Genomic DNA, 21582 nt, shown 5'->3' on the forward strand with positions numbered 1-21582 from the left:
ACATTCAGTTGCGTGGATGGGTGAACTTCAATACTGTCTAGGATTCCTAGAAGGGGAAAACAATGCCCACTAAGTCTTTTTAGTTTTACCTCCTGAAATATTGGATCAAGAAATTCTTTAGGATAACCCCTCTTGACAAACATTTCCTTTAATAAGTCACTTTCAACCTGATATGAATTGATCATACATGCAAGATGAACACATTTGCCCTTGACCAAGATCTTTTTTGGTGTATTGGATGACAACTTTGAAAGTAGAGAAAGGAATTAGAATACATTGGTTTCCTGTATAACAAAGAAAGAAAACACTTATTGGGTCTGTCTTTGAAAAGTAAAACATTCAAATTGTGCACCCTGTCTTTACTAATTTGCATAGTAAACTTAAGGAATTCAGTACTAGAATTCATAAATTCAAAGAACTGGTTCAAATGTTCCCTACTTCCATTGAAAAATATTATGATGTCATCCAAATATCATCCATAAAAGGACAAAAACTTGGAAAAGCCAGAAGTGAAAATAGTAAAAGGACAAAAACTTGGAAAAGCCAGAAGTGAAAATAGTGTTAATTTCCCATTGTCATAAGACAATATTAGCAAAGACAGGAACACACCTGGCCCCCATCGTGACACCCCTCCCTGTCTAAAAAATGATTCTCAAAAATTGTTTTCAAGCACTATTTCCATCAAAGTCCTAAACATCAAAATCCTGTCATGGTTCAACCTGGAATTGCCACAAAGTCAAAAACATCTCAAGCATATCATAGTGAGGGATGACTGTAAAAAGGTCCTAAATGTCAATAGTGACAAAAACTAAGTCCTCAGAATAAAATTTATTTGAAACTTTCGACAAAAAATGACACGAGTCCTTAAACAAATGTTTGAAATTTACAATGATTCCCTTAAGGTGAAAATAAATAAATTTGGCTAGGGGGGAAGGTTTTAGAAGCCTTGGCATCAATAATGGGTCATAGGGGAGGGTCCATGATGTCTTTGTCAATTTTAGAGATGCCAGTGATAGTGGGGGTAATGGGGGATTCCAGACTCAAGAACTGGTGTTCACTGACACTAATGTGGTTATCTAACACCAGGTTGTTTAACATGATGTCAATTCGTTTGTATGCAATAAACATTTCATTTCATGAAACTTCATCATAAGTGTCAGACAAAAGGGGGGATAACATTTTACTAACGTAAATTTTATTCTCCGTAAACACAAGTCCCCCTCTCTTATCAGGTTATATAACCCTAATAGACCTGCTGTTAGAAATGTATTTTAATAATGTTGTTTCCTCTTGGCTTAAATTATGAGAATAACCCAACCTTTTGTTTGACAACTTTCTTATGTCATTAGCACAAAGTTTCTCAAATAAAAGCAACAACGGATGTAATGAATGGTTAAAACAACTATACCTTAAACAAACTTGTGGAACCAAACAATCATTATTCCTTCCTTCAAAGTAAAAACAAAAATGTAACTTTCTAACAACTAACTTAAAATCTAACAATGTAGTATCCATTTTGGCTACTTGAGTTGGAACAAAAGTAAGGCCTTTTTCAAATAAGTCAACCCACTGACGTGTGACATCCCAACTGCTGAAACTGTAAACGTTGAAATCACCATGTCAGTTGAAAATGATATTATTACATGCATCATTGTCATTGTCATAAACTCCCAGCTCCTCCCCTCCCCATTGCTCATCCTCTCCCACTAGTCATGGCCCCCCATGTTGAAAAATAGCCCCGAGGGCCACTGTTAGTCAGCCATGAAGAGTCCTGTTGTTGCTGCCTGTGGTTCATGAGTCTCTCCGACCTCCTCAAAGGGAAATCTCCTAAAGGGGGTGCATCAATGGTCTGGTCATTAACGTTATCAGGACTGGATCTGTCATCATTGGTGTCACCCACCCCAGTGTTCTGTGAAACTGTGCTGTTACCAGGTGGCCTAGCATATGCACTACCAGTTTCATAGTTTGTTTTGCCCCTCTGCAATTTTTTAGATTTTTTTTCTTTCGTATGGCATCAATAACTCTATCTACATTTACAAAAATAGCCTTGTATTTGTTTACTTTTGATTCAAACACCAAATCACTCTTGATATGAGAGTCTAAAACATTAATAGAATCATTCGGTACCTGTATTTTATGGTCATTGTCTCTCAAAAGTACTTCCATTAACTCTCAACCATGTCTGTTGAAAAAATTAATCAAATCTCAATGTAAGTCAGAGCCAGCAACCAGCCTAGTGGGAAACTTCCAAGTATGGAGCCCTTTTGGAACTTGTCCCCTTTTTAGGCATTCACAGAGGTAACAATTTTCCAGCTGGAACTTGTGCAATTTTAAAACCTGCTCCTCAAACATTTTTAACTACTGGTTTAAAGAACCATAATTAACAACATTGACTCCTCCACTGAAATTCTACTCATGCCCTTCCTGAATCCAGTTGTGTAAAGGAACAACATCAGTGTGGCCTATCCCTTCAATGGAAAAATTAGATTGTTGCTCATTAATAGGCATGGAAATGTTTTCTACATCAGTAGACGTCCATGATGGATTCTGGATCCTCTGCACTGCAGTAATAAGGGAAGGTATGCTTCCTTGTGAAAAAACAATGTGGGTGGACTAATAATTCCTCACCACAGATGGTGATGGTTCTCCAGCATTGGTTCATTATTTACATATATAATGGTGGTTGAGATGTCTCCAACTATTTTTTAACAAAGTGCCCTTGTAATGTTTGGATTCCTTTATATATTTTATTTTATTTCCTTTTCTAAAAAGTACTGTTTTCATATGTTTCATTGTTTTTAACAATTAATACGTAACATTTGAATAAGTGTAATTTAACTTGATCATCTACCAAGTTAGTATTCTGACATGGATTCTTTGCCTGTTGCAAACTTTGAATTAGTTAATTCTTTGCTAATTAGATAGGATGCGATTGGTTACAACAATTATTACTATGTCTATAGTTCACAACTGATGAAAGCACTACACTTTCAATAAACAGCCTTTCTGTTTCCCAGTCTACATCTCCATTTTGTTGTTTTTACAGTTAGTAGTTTGTGGCCAGTTTGTTATTTCCCGGTTTAATTAAGATTGTTATTATTATATTTGCAACTCCTTTCTGAATGCACACATTCAATTCAATTATTTTTGAAAGCCTCCACTGTTATCTGATGTGGCACATGCTGTCAGTGCAGAGGTCTTCAGAGATACTTTTGTAATAGGCAGGGGATTGAATCTGGTAATATTCCCCGGGATTCATGAAACTTGCGCGAGGCGCACGCATGGCGTAGGTGCCCCAACGCCAGACATGGCCGCCGAGCGATTCAGGTACGATCCAATCCCACGTGTACCACCGGCGTACGCCTGAGTTGCGCCGCCTCCGGCGTAGGTATGTTAAACACCCCATGTGCGGTGTTGCACCATGCAAATCAAGGCAAATAGTGATCCACTAAGTGGCGCAGGCGTAGCATAACGGCACGGCAATGTAAACCAAAAAAAACGGTTTACAGTCATCCAAACATGACATAGGAGTAACGGAAGGCTGCCAACGTCAGGTGTCATACTGGTGCAACATGCCAATGGAGAAAGACACCGAGAATGTCAAAGGAAAACATGCAGAAAACGTAAATAACGACATAAATGGTATGTACGCAAAAACCAGAGCAGAACCCCAGGACATGTCCGCGGAAGGTGCGGAACAATGAATTAATATGACAATGTCATAAAAGAGCAGTATAAGACACATCAGCATCACAGCCACAATACACCATAGTATGCATGGAAAGCCACAACCACAGCGCAAGGGTTGCCAAGGAGTGGCGGTGTCCGGCGCCGTAACCATGTATTAGTAGTCAATGCCATGCAAATGAGGCAGATAATACTGAATCGCAAAACCCCCGCCGGCGTAAGGCTGCATCAAACGGCGCAGCGGTAATACACCGAGGAGTGGCCCAGAGGGAATACATGTCAATCGCAGAGGGGTGTGCCACTGTAGGAGGAAGCACATTGGAGCCCAGCAAACAGGGGCTGTACAATGCACATCACAGCATCAGCACCGGCGTGTGAGGAAATAGATGCGCTGAGAGTACAGAACGCACGCACAGATGCATGTGTACGAGGATGACTACGTTCCCCAACCCAGTCATGTGACGGCCGGCCTGTCAACAACCACGGATACAGGAAGGTGATGCGGAGAATATGAGGAAATGCGGAAGCAGTGTAATTGGAGTCGTAATGAGCAATCAACACCAATCAACCCACGAAGGGCAATTGGCGGCAGCTGACAACTCTGCATGCAGAATCCATAAAACAGGAAAGGGGAGGCATATGAATGCCAAGAAAGTAGGGGATGTAGCAGAATTGCAAAGAGCGAAGAACCGATACAGCACGGCCAAGTAGAGAGGTAGCATAACGGCGGCAGACAAAATGCATGAGATGCCATGTGCCTGCAGGATGCACTCCAGGAAATAGTAGGTGCAACCTGCACAAACAGTAAATTAAGGTGTAAAGCTAAACCAATGCAGGCAAGTGTAATGTAACACTAAAGGCAACAGCGTTGCAGTGCCAATGGTAAAACACGGAAGATAACACACAGATACGGCAGCACAGACACACCCAATGACATCACCGGGTGTAGAGCACAACACTATAAAGTGTGAATGCACACAACACACAGCGTGTATTCCCAAATGCCGCACTTTAGGGTGTAAACACACGGGGAACTTTTAAAATGTATATGTTGGGTGCTGCCGTGGCCGTGATGCATCGGTATGTGTTAGAGACAGACGGAGTTGTGGAGGAGGGTGCCGACAACTACCATAGGCCTCAGAGGAGAAGGAGAGTGTTCAGACCAAGGGCGACCTACCAGGGGCTGCAAGACCTGGAAATAGTAGAGCGTTACAGGGTGTACAGGGACACGTTACAGCAAATAGTGGAGCTGTGCCGGCCACGCCTGAGAACAAGAGACAACAGAGGGGAGCCCATCCCAGTGGACACAAAGGTATGTGTAAGCCTGCGAATACTGGCAACAGGTACCTTTCAAGGGCCAACCGGGGATATAATGGGCATCTCACAGGCATCAGCATCCAGGGTACTACACCAGTTTCTGGATGCCATGTTACGACATGCCCATGAGTATATATCCTTCCCCAGATCTCAGGAGGAGTTGGCTAGCAGTATGCGCCACTTCCACCGTGTGGCACAATACCCGGAGGTACTGGGTGCGATAGACTGTACGCACATAGAAATCAAGTCACCACCCGAGGAGCAGGGTAGATGCTACATAAACAGCAAGGGATTCCCCTCCATCAATTGCCAGGTCATGTGCAATGCGCAGGGCATTATCATGGATGTGTGCTGGCAGCCCTGGAAGCTACCATGACTCCCATATCTGGCATGCCTCACAGCTGTATCAGGTATTCGCCAGGGGGGACATCACACAAGGTCACCTTGTGGGGGATGCTGGCTACGCACTGGAGCCGTGGATGATGACACCCATCAGAAATGCACACACACACATGCAAGAACGCCATAATGAGGCACACGCACAAACCAGAATAATTATAGAGCGTGTGTTTGGGATGTTGAAATCACGGTTCCGGTGCTTGGATACATCCGGTGGAGCCTTGCAGTACTCTCCAGGCACATGTGCCCACATATTCATAGTATGTGCTATGCTACATAATATGATCCTGCGGAAACAGCTGCTGCAGGGACATAATGGTGTAGGGCCACCAAGCCCGCCACAACTGCCAAGGCAAGCACAGGCACAGGGCATTCAGTGCCATGAACACACTGTGCCAGCCCCAGTAGGCAGACGGAGGCGTACCCAATATGCCTATGCCTTGGCAAAGAGGGAACGTATAGCACATACTCTGACAGCATAGGCCCCATGGACTGACACCTCCCTACCTGCACACACAGTAAAATGGACGGCACACAAACATGGCCGCCCGTAATGTGTACTGTATGTGCGGTCCCATGTGTGACTCCAACATAAGTAGCACCCAAACACTGCACACCCAACAGCCAGCGGAGCATGGAACACCAACACCTCAACCGCACGCGGGTCCGACAGCAGACGGCGTAGCCGTATGCTGCCACGTTCGGCGCAAGTTGTCTACATATGTACATATGTGCATACACAGATATGGAGATAGATATCATTACACACGTAGAAATATATGTACACATACACAGATATAAAGTACAACAGGTTCAACAGGGAATCACAGGGATGCAAGGTGACAGAGAAGTAAGACGCAAAATCTCTACATAGTAAACATAGTGAACGACAACCCGACTATCCGGGAGGGTGGACAGAGCAGGGAACGCCACCCATGGAAAGGTCAACCTACAGAAATGCATATCCGCGAGTTGGGACGATCGCCAGACCATGGTACAGTAACAGGACATGTGCGGGGAATATTCTAAGGATATGAGGGCGGAGGTAGACACCGCCGCGGCGATCACGGTCAACGTGGTACTGTGTGCAGCCGTCCCCGCGAAACCGGCAGTATGTGTATGTGAGGTGAGGGTGTTGTGTGTTCGCTGTGGTGTAATGTGTGTGCCACTGTAAAATGTGTATGTAGGTGACATGTGACAGGCGGAGTGGAATAACATGTGTAGGCATACAGTATAGGAACCACAGGCGTATGTACAGCAGTACCCACAAAGTAGTACAGAGAACTCCTCACTGGCTAGGCGTGGCGGCGTAAAAGCGATGCAAAGCGGAAATGTCCCAGAATGTACCACAGGAGTAAAGCCAACATGAGATGCAAAGGACGCATGTACAAACCATGAACGTATGTATGGCGCCGATATGGTAATGTCAACACGATACGTCGGCAACTTTACACAGCATCAGTCATGTACCACGGAAATACGCATGTGCTCCCCTGGCACCGATCGTGGCCACGTACCATCCCGTAAATACCGCTGTGTGTTCCACGAGTGTTAAACAAGCAATCGCCACCCGAATAGGTGGCAAACGGTAGCATACAGGCCATCCCAAGTACAGGACCACAATGACCGTAACCATCCGTGACAAAATGCCAAGGGATAGTCGGCACGTATGAACAACTGCAGATATACTACCGATGTGACGGAGGAATACATGCAGGAAGCACACATGCAGGCGATACCGACACCAGAAGACATCAACAAAACCAACACTCCTAGAACAACAGACAGGTAAACCCCTGGGAGGTGTCGGCGCCCGTAACCATGTATTAGTAGTCAATGCCATGCAAATGAGGCAGATAATACTGAATCGCAAAACCCCGGGGGTAAGGCTGCACCAAAGCGGCGCAGCGGAAATACACCGGGGGTGGCCCAGGGGAATACATGTCAATCGCAGAGGGTGTGCCACTGTAGGAGGAAGCACATTGGGGGCCCAGCAAAACCTGTACAATGCACATCACAGCATCGGGACGGCGTGTGAGGAAATAGATCCCTGAGAGTACAAATGCCCCACAGATGCATGTGCGAGGATGACTACTTTCCCCCAAAGTCATGTGGCGGCCTGTCAAAAACCCCGGATACAGGAAGGTGATGCGGAGAATATGAGGAAATGCGGAAGCAGTGTAATTGGAGTCTTTGGCAATCAACCCCAATCAACCCACGAAGGGCAATTGGGGGCCCTGACAACTCTGCATGCAGAATCCTGAAAAACAGGAAAGGGAGGCATATGAATGCAAAGAAAGTAGGGGATGTAGCAAAAATTGCAAAGAGCAAAGAACCGATACACAGCCAAGTACAGAGGTAGCATAACGGGGCAGACAAAATGCATGATATGCCATGTGCCTGCAGGATGCACTCCAGGAAATAGTGGGGCAATGCAGAAACAGAAAAAGGTGTAAAGCTAAACCAATGCAGGCAAGTGTAATGTAACACTAAAGGCAACAGCGTTGCAGTGCCAATGGTAAAACACGGAAGATAACCAAGATAGGGCGCACAGACACACCCAATGACATCCCCGGGTGTACAGCACAACAGTATAAAGTGTGAATGCACACAACACACAGGGGTTTTCCCAAATGCCCCCTTTAGGGTGTAAACACACGGGAACTTTTAAAATGTATATGTTGGGTGCTGCCGTGGCCGTGATGCATCGGTATGTTTAGAGACAGGCGGAGTTGGGGGGGGGTGCCGACAACTACCTAGGCCTCAGAGGAGAAGGAGAGTGTTCAGCCCAAAGGGGGACCTACCGGGGGCTGCAAGACCTGGAGATAGTAGAGCGCTACACGGTGGACAGGGACACCTTACAGCAAATAGTGGAGCTGTGCCCCCCGCGCCTGACAACAAGAGAGAACAGAGGGGAGCCGATCCCAGTGGACACAAAGGTATGTGTAACCCTTGCGAATACTGGCAACAGGTACCTTTAAAAGGGCCCAAACCCCGGGATATAATGGGCATCTCACAGGCATCAGCATCCAGGGTACTACACCAGTTTCTGGATGCCATTTTAAACATGCCCATGAGTATATACCTTCCCCAGATCTCAGGAGGAGTTGGCTAGCAATATCGCCACTTCCACCGTGTGGCACAATACCGGAGGTACTGGGTGCGATAGACTTCGCACATAGAAATCAAGTCACCCCCGGGGAGCAGGGTAGATGCTACAAAAACCCGAAAGGGGTTTCCCCCTCCATCAATTGCCAGGTCGGTAAATTGCGGGGCATTATCATGGATGTGTGTGCTGGCAGCCCTGGAAGCTACCACGACTCCCATATCTGGCATGCCTCACAGCTGTATCAGGTATTCGCCGGGGGGACATCACACAAGGTCACCTTGTGTGGTGATGTTTACGCACCTGGAGCCGTGGATGATGACACCCATCAGAAATGCACACACAAAATGCAAGAACGCCATAATGAGGCCCCGCACAAACCAGAATAATCATAGAGCGTGTGTTTGGGATGTTGAAATCACGGTTCCGGTGCTTGGATACATCCGGTGGAGCCTTGCAGTACTCTCCAGGCACATGTGCCCACATATTCATAGTATGTGTATGCTACAAATATAAATCCTCGGAAACAGCTGCTGCAGGGACATAATGGTGTAGGGCCACCAAGCCCGCCACAACTGCCAAAAAGCACAGGCACAGGGCTTCAGTGCCATGAACACACTGTGCCAGCCCCAGTAGGCAGACGAGGCGTACCCAATATGCCTATCCCTTTGGCAAAGGGAACGTGAAATACTCTGACGGGTTAGGCCCCATGGACTGACACCCCCCTACCTGCACACAAAAGTAAAAGGGGCGGCACACAAACAGGGCCGCCCGTAATTTTACCGTAGGGGCGGTATGTGACTCCAACATAGTAGCACCCAAACACTGCACACCCAACAGCCAGCGGAGCAGGGAAACCCCAACACCTAAACCCGCCGCGGGTCCGACAGCAGGGGGGTAGCCGTATGCTGCCAGCCCAAATTGTCTACATATGTACATATGTGCATACACAGATATGGAGATAGATATCATTACACACGTAGGAATATATGTACACATACACAGATATAAAGTACAACAGGTTAACAGGGAATCACAGGGATGCAAGGTGACAGAGAAGAAAGGCGCGAAATCTCTTAGTAAACATAGTGACGACAACCCGACATCCGGGAGGGTGGACGGGCAGGGCCACCCATGGAAAGGTCAACCTAAAAAATGCATATCCGCGATGGGGATCGCCGGGCCTTTACAGAAACAGGACATGTGGGGGGAATATTCTAGGATATGAGGGGGGGTAGACACCGCCCGGCGATGGTCAACGTGGTCTGTGTGAAACCGCCCCTAAAACCCAGTATGTGTATGTGTGGGGGTTTTGTGTGTTCCGCGGGTGTAATGTGTGCCACTGTAAAATGTGTATGTAGGTGACATGTGACAGGGGTGGAATAACATGTGTAGGCATACAGTATAGGAACCACGGGGTATGTACAGCAGTACCCACAAAGTAGTACAGAGCTCCTCACTGGCTAGGGGGTGGCGGCGAAAAAGCGATGCAAAGCGAAATGTCCCAGAATGTACCACAGGAGTAAAGCCAACATGAGATGAAAAGGGCGCATGTACAAACCATAAAGATGTATGGCGCCGATAGGGTTAATGTCAACGATGTCCCTTTACACAGCATAGTCATGTGGAAAAATGCATGTGCTCCCCTGGCACCGATCGTGGACGTCCATCCCGTAAATACCGCTGTGTGTTCCACAGTGTTAAACAAGCAATCGCCACCCGAATAGGTGGCAACCGGTACAGGCCGTCCCAAGTACAGGACCACAATGACCGTAAAATCCGTGACAAAATGCCAAGGGATAGTAGCGATGAACAACTGCAGATATACTACCGATGTGGGGGGAATACATGCAGGAAGCCCCATGCAGGCGATACCGACACCAGAAAACATCAACAAAACCAACACTCCTAGAACAACAGACAGGTAACCTGCAGCTCCCCAAGCAGGGATGGAGCCCCCACAAGCAAAACCATGTTTTATAAATGCAAGGGGCCCCAACCCCTACCCCTCCCCCAGCCCGATATACCCCATCGCACAAATCAAAGGGATACAAGCCCAAATAGCAGCAAAACATACAGGCAGTCAATGACAGCGGGGATACCCACAACATCTCGCGTGGGAAACACTATCCCGCGGATGCATACCTGCATCCGTTGTGTACAGGAATAAAAAGCTATGTTACACATCCGAAATGCCGGGAACGACAGGCCGCCAGGACACGGACACCCACATGTCGAACATAATACCATACCCAACACAAACAATCCACGGCTAACACCACAGCGGGACCTGACGCCACACATAGCGGCTGCAGTCCCCATAACATAACACAATACATACCATCCCCCCAAGGTAGTGCAAAAACCAACGCCAGGCGAGGAATGAACCATGTGCCCTAGTTCCGGCGGCGTACCCAATGGAGGGGATGCAAAGGGGATATGGGATAAGTACACACCGAGGAACAGCTATTGGCGTGATGAACCCACATGCCGGGTGACGGCGGATATAAGGAAGACTCCCCGGATATTCAAACTGTATGTTCATACCGAACAAACACTTTAGGGAAAAGAAGGGGAACCAGCGAGATTCAGTGGAATACAAAACAACACAGGAAAGGTATGTCGAACCCACGAGATGTACTGGTGTATAAAGATGATATGTTTGAATCTGCACTGTATGTGAACGGTGTTTTAAAAATACCTGTCCATAAAAAAGAGAGTGGTGAAAGGTGGTTATTGTGCTAACTGCTGAGCATACCAACGACTGTGGACAAAGTGTGCACAGCAGTGGGACATCATGTACACAGCCGGGGTAACCCAGGGGTGCCATAGGGATTTAAAACACAGAACAATGCCACCACCCACACCGATGCTGGCAGTGGATGTCCAACAATGAAGTGCCACAGCAGGGGATAGGACAAAGTATAGTGTCACAGCACACATGTGTATGGGCATATACCGTCGATGTCATGGAATGTCCAAAGGCGGTATGCCTAGTAGGGGGGACTATGTCAAATATGTGTAATGTAAAGCTGTCATGATGGATATGTTCAGACATCATACACAGTATCACAGGCATAAGCATGATGGAGGTATGGCCTAGTGTTATGTACATAAACAGGATATGTATGGCCTGCCCTATGGGACAGAGTAGTAAAAATAGCCACCGAAATGGAAGGAACAGCAAGTAACCATGTCCAAACGATCTGTAGCAGGTGCAATGTGTTCAACAATGACGTCCAGCAGGTCCATGTGTAAACACATGTGCAATGTACACAGTAGTGTCACCCCCCCTGGTAGTGTCCACTGAACAGCAGAGGTGGATGTCAACTGCATGTCTAAAAGTACTGGGTGTGGTGGTACCATTTTATGTGTCACCCTATCAGCAAGGGAGCTATCACATGACCAGTGTCACAGTGTGTCCCTGTGGGATGTGCACAGGACCTATGTCCCCCAGCATGGTGTGTGTCCAGTCTGGGGGGTCACACAGAAACCCAGGCTGAGCAATGTGGCATGTGTGCACATATGCAGGAGTGCTCCATTCACCCTGCCCACTGCAAACGCCCTGTAGGGGTACTACATGCATCAGTAATGCAGAGAACATGGCCCATGGCAGAGTAGATGACACCCCTGTGTAAGTGGTATGCAGGGGAGTACAGATGTGTTCCCTGTCAGTCATCTGCATATGTAAACTGTCTGAGCCTGGTATACATCACGGCATGACTATACCTGACTTTAAAATTCCATTGTGGGAAAGGGACACCACAAAGTGTTATTGTAAACTGCCCCTTTTTGTAACACAGGTACAAAAGGGGACCCCAAAGTACCAGCAAGACAATAGTCCAGATATGTGGCCCTGCAGATGTGCCCCCCACAGTGGAATATGGCAACCACAGCACCATGTGGGGATGTGTGTGTACAGCAACCATGTACAATGTGATATGCATGTATAGGGACAGTATCCATGTGATACCCAGTGCATGACTGTCGCTATGCAAAGGTGATGTGTATGCACTATGTGTGATGTATCTGATGCAATGACATCTAAAGATATATCTGCCACACTGACACCTGTATGGTTGTTAGCAGTATGAGCAGGTGGAGCTAGAATGCTGCCAGGTATGTAGATGTGGGATATGTAGGCATGGACAGTACTGTGACAGCATGTTGTGTATGTAAGCAAATAGTGAACATGAGGGGCCACATGACTGAGGACTGTGTAATGCCACATGTACCTGACATGTTGTAGGTAGCATGATATGCTTGCACCACTGTGTGACCTGTCCAGGAGTCACATAGCCCAACATCCTGAGACACAGGGTATGATGTGATGGTGGATGTGTACATTGGCAATACCAGAATGTGGAATGGTGCTGAAGGGCAATGAGGATAATGTCTGATCTGTTACCCTCTGTACCACACCAACCACCCATGCAATGGTATGACAGGTGGCCAGCATGTGGATGTGGTGTGCTGTGGGCACAGAAGCCCAACAAGGGTGCCAGTAAAGGCATGGAAGGGGCAATGAGTGTGTGAAGCATGGATGTGAGGATTTCCCCCGTCTGGGGCTGCCAAGTATACCCGTGTAGGCATCACAGATGACTGAACTGTGTACACACATACCCACACACAGCAAACACAACTGTAGGGCTCCACCACATCCACATGCATTCTGCTCAGTCATGCCCAGTAAATGCACAGGCCCTTACACACACACATGATGTCATCCATTGGTACAGCCTATGCCTGTGGCACACATATCACCCTGTGCATATGAGGAAGTCTCTGCCACAGAACCGTGAGCTACACCATCGGTGCACGGTTATGCAAACATATTCTGATGCACAGGGTGGACAAGATAGTGAGAGGTGTATGTGATACCTGTGTCTGCATAGTATGTGATGTGTATGTTGTGGTGGCTGTGTATGGCGGGTGACAGGTGCGTATGTGATGTGGGTTGTGCACTGACATCATGCAGCAGACATACCATGTAGTGCAGGTGCAGCATTCATTGTTCTGTGTACACAGTATGCGTGGTGGTTACATGTGTAGCACCATATTGGTTCAGTTAACCCGTATGCCAATTATGGTGTACTTGCATGTGCCCACTGGGAGCACTGTTATCAGTTCCCCACGTGTAGTCGTGGGGTACCCACAGGCACATCTGGCAAGATCAGCATAGCACAGGTACCCGCAACCGGCATGGACCCCTACATAGGTACGCACATGTACATACCAGGCTATGTGCCCTACGGCATGTGTAAACCTAGCAAGATTGTGTGTGGCTGCTAACACCCCTTAGGATGAGGATACCACATCCATCAGTCTCCTGTCCCCTGTCCAGCACTGACACAGAGATGATGCCTGGCGCATACTTATGATCACACATCCACACGTCATGATTACTCCTGGACAAAGGCAGTCAGGGCCTCTGCTTCACATGGGCTGGCTATCCTCTCCATGTTGTAGGGTGTCTCTGGGCGTTGACCCGGTTCCCCCAGCACGTCCTAGTCATCTTTGTGGTGAGGTGTCTGCAGTTGCTTCTGTGGCCGTGTTTGCCCGGAGCCTAGGAGGTGGAACATGTCCATGTCACCCAGGTTGGACATGGCCGTGTATGTCAGGCACAGATCACCACAGAGCAGACGTGCTGGGAAGGTATACAGCCAGAGTCCCCTTGGTCGGGCAGCGTGTGACACATGTCCCAGCACCTTTATCCCCGCGTCGTGGAACGTTTGTGGTCCTTCCGAGTGCTGCAGGTGTCAGGTTAGGTACAGCCCACATGTGCCATTGTACGCAATCATTGCTGTGGTGTGTGATGTGTACAGGGGTACAATGAACACCCGTGATGTGGATGTGATTCCTTCCAGACCAGGTGGCCACAGTGGAATGTCTTCCCACCCACATTGGCATTGTGTGTGTTGACAGAGGTTACTGACAGGTGTGGTACCAATTTCCATGAACACGTCCACCATGTTGAATGGATTACCACCTACATGTTACGTCGGGGCAAACATGTCCTTCCCACTGGGTAGGTCTGCACCTTCTCTGGCATGTAGCAGCAGGCCATGGCTCTAGCACCAGTTATCCATGTGTCTGACGCCCTAGGTGGATGTGCGTGTCAGATGGGGTGTTGGGTATGGTGGCCGGTGTGCAGTCATCTGCATACCTCGTCTGCCACAATCCCCCTATGTTTGCATGCACATTGGAAGGTCGAATGCCGAACGGCAGGGGGCCCAGGACTCAGCCCTGTGGGCCTCCACTCGAGACCAGCTTTGAGTCTGACACGGCACCAGGAACACAAACCCTGTGTGGTGTGACCTCCAACCATTCTGAGAACCATCGTGTGACATATGTCCCCACATGTACGCTGGTGAGCCTTTCCATGAGTCCCACGTGGAGTGTGTTCTGAACGCTCCCACCAGGTCATGGTAGTGTGTGCAAACCGACGTACCCCCATCAATGGCCTTGGTGACCGCTCCAGACAGGACGAGCAGGTTTGGGAGGCAGGATCTGCCCTTGACTAAGTTGTTGTGGGTATGTTCTGGTATTGGCTGTACACCACTGTCTGTATTCATGGGCACCTGTATGGACCTCCCCGCAGCTTTGCAGACAAGGCTTGTCAAGCTGATAGGGCAGGAATGTCTACAGTCCATAAGAGCACTACCCTGGCATAGTGGGACCACAGATGCCATATGCCATCCAGCGGGGACCTAGCCCGTAGTAAGGCTAACATGACACAGTGGCCTTATGTGTGGGGCGAGGGCCTCAATGAGGTTGGGTAGCACACAGCCAGGGACACCATCGGGGCCCATTGGTGCTGTGTTAACCGCCTAACAGATATCAGATCACTCCAGGGTATATGAGATGTTTCGGAGGCTAGACTCTGGTGGGATGGATATGTCCCCTCTTGGGGGGGGTGGATGTATGCATGGAACATGTCCGCTGGTTTGTTGACAATGTCTGTGGGTGCAGTGACCGTTGTACCATTCTGGATCATTTCTGGCCATGTCTGTGCGCTCCCACCCATGTCCCTACCACAGTTAAGGAAGGCCCTATGGTTGTCTCATGTGCCCTCTGCAGTACCACTCCCACAAGCGGCCTTGGATGATTGTATGTGTGGCCGTATGTTGACGCCGGTATGAATGGGTGATGGCTTCCCTGGTACTGATATTGCTCTGTCATGTATTAGCTCCAACTGTTGATGTACAGTTTGTCAGTGGCTGGGGTCCACCAGACCATGTGCCTACCTTTGGTGGACAAGGTCCTGATGTTATCATGATCGCTTGCTGCAGACATCCCGTGCTCAGAGAAGGCATTCGTAAGGGAGTTGGCAGTGTGGCCTGTGTTCACCACTGGCATGGAGGACTTGTAGGGTACCACACCGGTCGTATGATGTGTGTGGTTTGCTGTGGAGAGGTCCTCACTTAGGTCTCCCATGCCAGTGTTGGGTGCAGGATGTGGATTACCACTGGATCCACTATATGGTCTGACATCACCATTGAGGGATGTACATCCTGTGTGGAGCATATCCTCCCCATGTGTGATGGGCAGAACTGGTATACGTCCCCCCTAGTGGGTATGGTTCATGGCTGTTTTACAGCAGTCACGTGTATGAATACCTGGGACCTGTGGCGTAGGGTGTTGTGTCATGGGTAATGTTCCCAGTCTATGTATGGGTGCTTGATGTCACCCAATACGGTGCTGTTGTGAGAGCATGCACACTCACCAGTGTCCTCAGGACGGCTGTGCAGGTATCCTGGGTTTGGGAGGGTGGTCTGTAGCATGCAACGAACTGTAGGGCAGTCCTACCCATGGTTAATTGCACCTGGATATTCCCCGCTGCAACGGCCACGTCTGTGGCATGGCCGGGTTGCTGTTGTGTGGCTGGACACACACGACGGTCCACATTCTGCCACCCATGCTGTCGCACCATGTGTATGCATGTGTGCTCTGTGCCGAGTCTAAGTGTCTGAGCATGCCCAGTAAGCAGTTGTGTAGATGGACACACAGTACAGTGCACACCGCGCCCGACTGCAGTACTACCCCGGGTGCATGCCTGTATCCCCTTCGCAACGGCCACGTCTGTGGCATGGCCGGGTTGCTGTTGTGTGGCTCGACACACACGACGGTCCACATTCTGCCACCCATGCCGTCGCACCATGTGTATGCATGTCTGCTCTGTGCCGAGTCTAAGTGTCTGAGCATGCCCAGTAAGCAGTTGTGTAGATGGACACACAGTACAGTGCACACCGCCCGACTGCAGTAATACCCCGGGTGCATGCCTGTATCCCCTTCGCAACGGACACCTCTGTGCCATGGCCGGGCTGCTGTTGTGTGGCTGGACACACACGACGGTCCACATTCTGCCACCCATGCTGTTGCTCCATGTGTATGCATGTCTGCTCTGTGCCGAGTCTAAGTGTCTGAGCATGCCCATTAAGCAGCTGTGTAGATAGACACACAGTACAGTGCACCCCGCCCGACTGCGTTGATACCCGTGAGCATGTCTGTCTCCCTTTGCAACCGCTAGGTGTGGGAGGCATGGCCAGTACACCCCGGTACACACGACAGTCGTCACCGATGTCTGCTACTAGGCGTGTAGCCATGGCCAATGGCATCCTGCATAGCCATGGTGACCATCCAGGTGACACATATGTGGCTGTCATGCCACATTGGCTGCCTACATCCTGCACGGGGTATGCCCTCTCATAGGGTAAAGTGTCATGTGGTGCATCCCGTATTCCTGTCGTGATGTACTGATCATTAGTTATTTGGTATTCCCGACTGCAGCACTAACGTGTTACTGTACGGCCACCTTGGGATGGTAACAGGCTGCGTGACTGCGCACTCTGTCTTCATTCCCGATCGGACGCATTGCCTCTGCAGATGATACCACCCACCTAGGGGTATGCCTCCTGACAGTGCTGTGCTCAGTAATCCCGGTAGCGCATTCTGTAAATGCTTCATGCTGTAGTGAGTTCATGTAGGTAGGCGTAGGTTCGACCCTCGGCCCTTGTGTGTGTGTGTGTGTGTGTGTGTGTGTGTGTGTGTGTGTTTCCAGCTGCCTCTGCAGATGAACTAGCTTTTAGACGCTTTGCAACACATACCTTGGCTATTGCCAGCTATTGTCTTACGAGTGATGTCACCCGCCTAGAAGTATGCCTCTGACAGCGCTGTGCTCAGTAAACTCGGTAGCGTGTTCTGTAAATGCTTCATACTGTAGTGAGTTCATGTAGATAGGCGTAGGTTCGACTCCGCCCCTCCGTGTGTGTGTGTGTGTGTGTGTGTTTCCAGCTGCCTCTGCGGATGAACATGCTTTTAGGCGCTTCGCAACACATACCTTGCCTATTGCCAGCTATTGTCTTACGAGTGATGTCACCCGCCTAGAAGTATGCCTCTGACAGCGCTGTGCTCAGTAAACTCGGTAGCGCGTTCTGTAAATGCTTCATACTGTAGTGAGTTCATGTAGATAGGCGTAGGTTCGACTCCCGGCCCTTCCGTGTGTGTGTGTGTGTGTGTTTCCAGCTGCCTCTGCGGATGAACATGCTTTTAGACGCTTCGCAACACATACCTTGGCTATTGCCAGCTATTGTCTTATGAGTGATGTCACCCGCCTAGAAGTATGCCTCTGACAGCGCTGTGCTCAGTAAACTCGGTAGCGCGTTCTGTAAATGCTTCATACTGTAGTGAGTTCATGTAGATAGGCGTAGGTTCGACTCCCGGCCCTTCCGTGTGTGTGTGTGTGTGTGTGTGTGTGTTTCCAGCTGCCTCTGCGGATGAACATGCTTTTAGACGCTTCGCAACACATACCTTGCCTATTGCCAGCTATTGTCTTCACAGTGATGTCACCCGCCTAGAAGTATGCCTCTGACAGCGCTGTGCTCAGTAAACGTGGTAGCGTTCTGTAAATGCTTCATACTGTAGTGAGTTCATGTAGATAGGCGTAGGTTCGACTCCCGGCCCTTCCGTGTGTGTGTGTGTGTGTTTCCAGCTGCCTCTGCGGATGAACATGCTTTTAGACGCTTCGCAACACATACCTTGGCTATTGCCAGCTATTGTCTTACGAGTGATGTCACCCGCCTAGAAGTATGCCTCTGACAGCGCTGTGCTCAGTAAACTTGGTAGCGTTCTGTAAATGCTTCATACTGTAGTGAGTTCATGTAGATAGGCGTAGGTTCGACTCCCGGCCCTTCCGTGTGTGTGTGTGTGTGTGTGTTTCCAGCTGCCTCTGCGGATGAACATGCTTTTAGGCGCTTCGCAACACATACCTTGGCTATTGCCAGCTATTGTCTTACGAGTGATGTCACCCGCCTAGAAGTATGCCTCTGACAGCGCTGTGCTCAGTAAACTCGGTAGCGTTCTGTAAATGCTTCATACTGTAGTGAGTTCATGTAGATAGGCGTAGGTTCGACTCCCGGCCCTTCCGTGTGTGTGTGTGTGTGTGTCTTTCCAGCTGCCTCTGCGGATGAACATGCTTTTAGACGCTCCGCAACACATACCTTGGCTATTGCCAGCTATTGTCTTACGAGTGATGTCACCCGCCTAGAAGTATGCCTCTGACAGCGCTGTGCTCAGTAAACTCGGTAGCGCGTTCTGTAAATGCTTCATACTGTAGTGAGTTCATGTAGATAGGCGTAGGTTCGACTCCCGGCCCTTCCGTGTGTGTGTGTGTGTGTGTGTGTGTGTTTCCAGCTGCCTCTGCGGATGAACATGCTTTTAGACGCCGCAACACATACCTTGGCTATTGCCAGCTATTGTCTTACAGGTGATGTCACCCACCTAGAAGTATGCCTCTGACAGCGCTGTGCTCAGTAAACTCGGTAGCGCGTTCTGTAAATGCTTCATACTGTAGTGAGTTCATGTAGATAGGCGTAGGTTCGACTCCCGGCCCTTCCGTGTGTGTGTGTGTGTTTCCAGCTGCCTCTGCGGATGAACATGCTTTTAGACGCTTCGCAACACAAACCTTGGCTATCAGCGGCCATTCCTTTACGGATGTTGCCACCCACCTGTACATGTGCCTCTGCTGGTGGTGTGCTCGGTGGTCCACGTAGCACATTCCATACCTGTGTTGTACGTTTGTGCGTTTGGGTATGTGGGTGTGTGGTCAAACACCATGCCTGCCACATGTGTGTGTGTGTCCATGCTCCCAGCTGCATGGGTTCATACGGTATTGCCTTGTGGTTTACGCAGAACACACCTATCCTGCCGCCATCCCTGTGTTTCTGGATGGCGGTATGCAGTTCGTGTACTGCTTGTGTGTCTGTTGTGGTCGGCGACCGCCGTAGCGTGATCTCCACGTGCACCATGCTATGGTGTGCTGGGGTGATGCTGTGTACATGACACACCCGGGCCTGCCACATGTGTCCGTCTGTATCTCTGTCATTGTATATCTACGTACCTATGTTGTGGCCGTACTGCTGCTCTAGCATGGACAGCTGTCTTTCCCATGTATCGCATATTTGCACGGCAGACACATATGACTGTGGTCCGTTGCGTATCCACTCATTGTCCATGCACTGTCCGTATTCCAGAACACCGTATTGACATCTGCTGGATATCGTGACACACAGCTATCCTTGCTGTCCTGACAGTGTACCCGTACACGCCATACACCTTGTGTGTACTTGGCTAGTTATGGTGTGTGTATGTCTACCTGTGCTGTATGCATGGTTGTGTGTGTGTCCCGCTACAGCCATCTGTGCATGTGTCGCCACCATGGGTAATCCTTGTGGACCGCAGTTTCATGTGCACGTCTGCACATACCTGCAGACTGTACTACCCTCCTACGGCTGCGGACTTAGATCGACTGCTGCCCTAGGCTGTAGGGCTCCTTGGCGCCCACCACCACAGCACATGGTGCCCCCATCATGGTATACCTACATGACACACCTACTAGACAGGTGGCCCTACTAGTGCGGCGCCCTGGCCAGCCGCAGGAATGCCGTACGCCTACGGCTGGATGTGGGCACATCACAAGGCATACGTCTACATTTGGTGTTTTACGACGTCCAGGTTGTAATACCAGAGGGGGGACCTCATCAGCTATGCTATAGAATGCGGATCTATTTGGTTTAGTAGGTGGAGGGTTGCCCACACACCAGGGCTGACCGATGGAACACTGATGAGGCCTCTTTTGAGAGGCAGGTGGAGCAAGCCCCCGTAGCGTGAATGTAGTTTAGGTACAGATGTAGGGTTAGCACACATTCGTCCACTCATTCAGTTCTGTACCGCTGTATTACAGTGATATGCTATGCATATCTGCCATATACATTGTTAAATCATTCAATGATGAGTATTCGGCATAGTACAATATCATATGATACATGTGTTAATAGGATGCCTTCTGAGGTGTTAACATATGTGTGTGTGGTTAACATTGCGTCTGTGCTTTCTATGCTGTGGTTACATGTTCATTGTTTGCACAGAAAGTAACACATGGAAGTGTAAGGGGGGATATATAAAGCCTGGACGCGTCTATGTTATGTGTACGTCTCACGGAGCGTACGGGTGATAGCGCTTACATGTCTATGGAGTAACCTTTGGATACCACATGTGACCTGTCGTGGATGAAACGTCTACGTTGACTGTTTCATCTACCTATGTGTGTCGTGCTTTGTGTGCCATAAGGTGCCAGCGGGTCTTTGATGTGGATTATGTGTATTCCATGGTCAATTGACATTAACACTATTACTTCAGCGAAGGATGTTCTTCATTGGTGGGGACGCCATAGTTTCACCATTGTATGGCTTTCCTAGCTGGCGTTGATATTGTGCCATTGGTATGTGTTCCACAGGTCACCCATTTCTCCCGCGATACGGGAGCGTGTGATCCCCATTCCGGTGCTGGCATATTGACAGCTGTGTACGCCGGTATTGGCACAGCGGTCTGGCTTTGTATGGGGAGTGTCTACTGGTTTCCCCATCTGTATTACCTGTGTTATGCCTCACTGCAGCTGTGTGGTTACACCAAGTTCGCGGTTATGGGTGCCATCTCGGTCCTACGCTTGTCCATCCCTCGCGATTGTCTACTGGACACTGGTATGGAGCAGTACACATTTCACACCTGCATTTCGC

The sequence above is a fragment of the Protopterus annectens genome, chromosome 10.part0 (assembly GCF_019279795.1).
Source record: "Protopterus annectens isolate FY-2018-M chromosome 10.part0, PAN1.0, whole genome shotgun sequence".
In the NCBI taxonomy this organism is placed as follows: Eukaryota; Metazoa; Chordata; order Ceratodontiformes; family Protopteridae; genus Protopterus; species Protopterus annectens.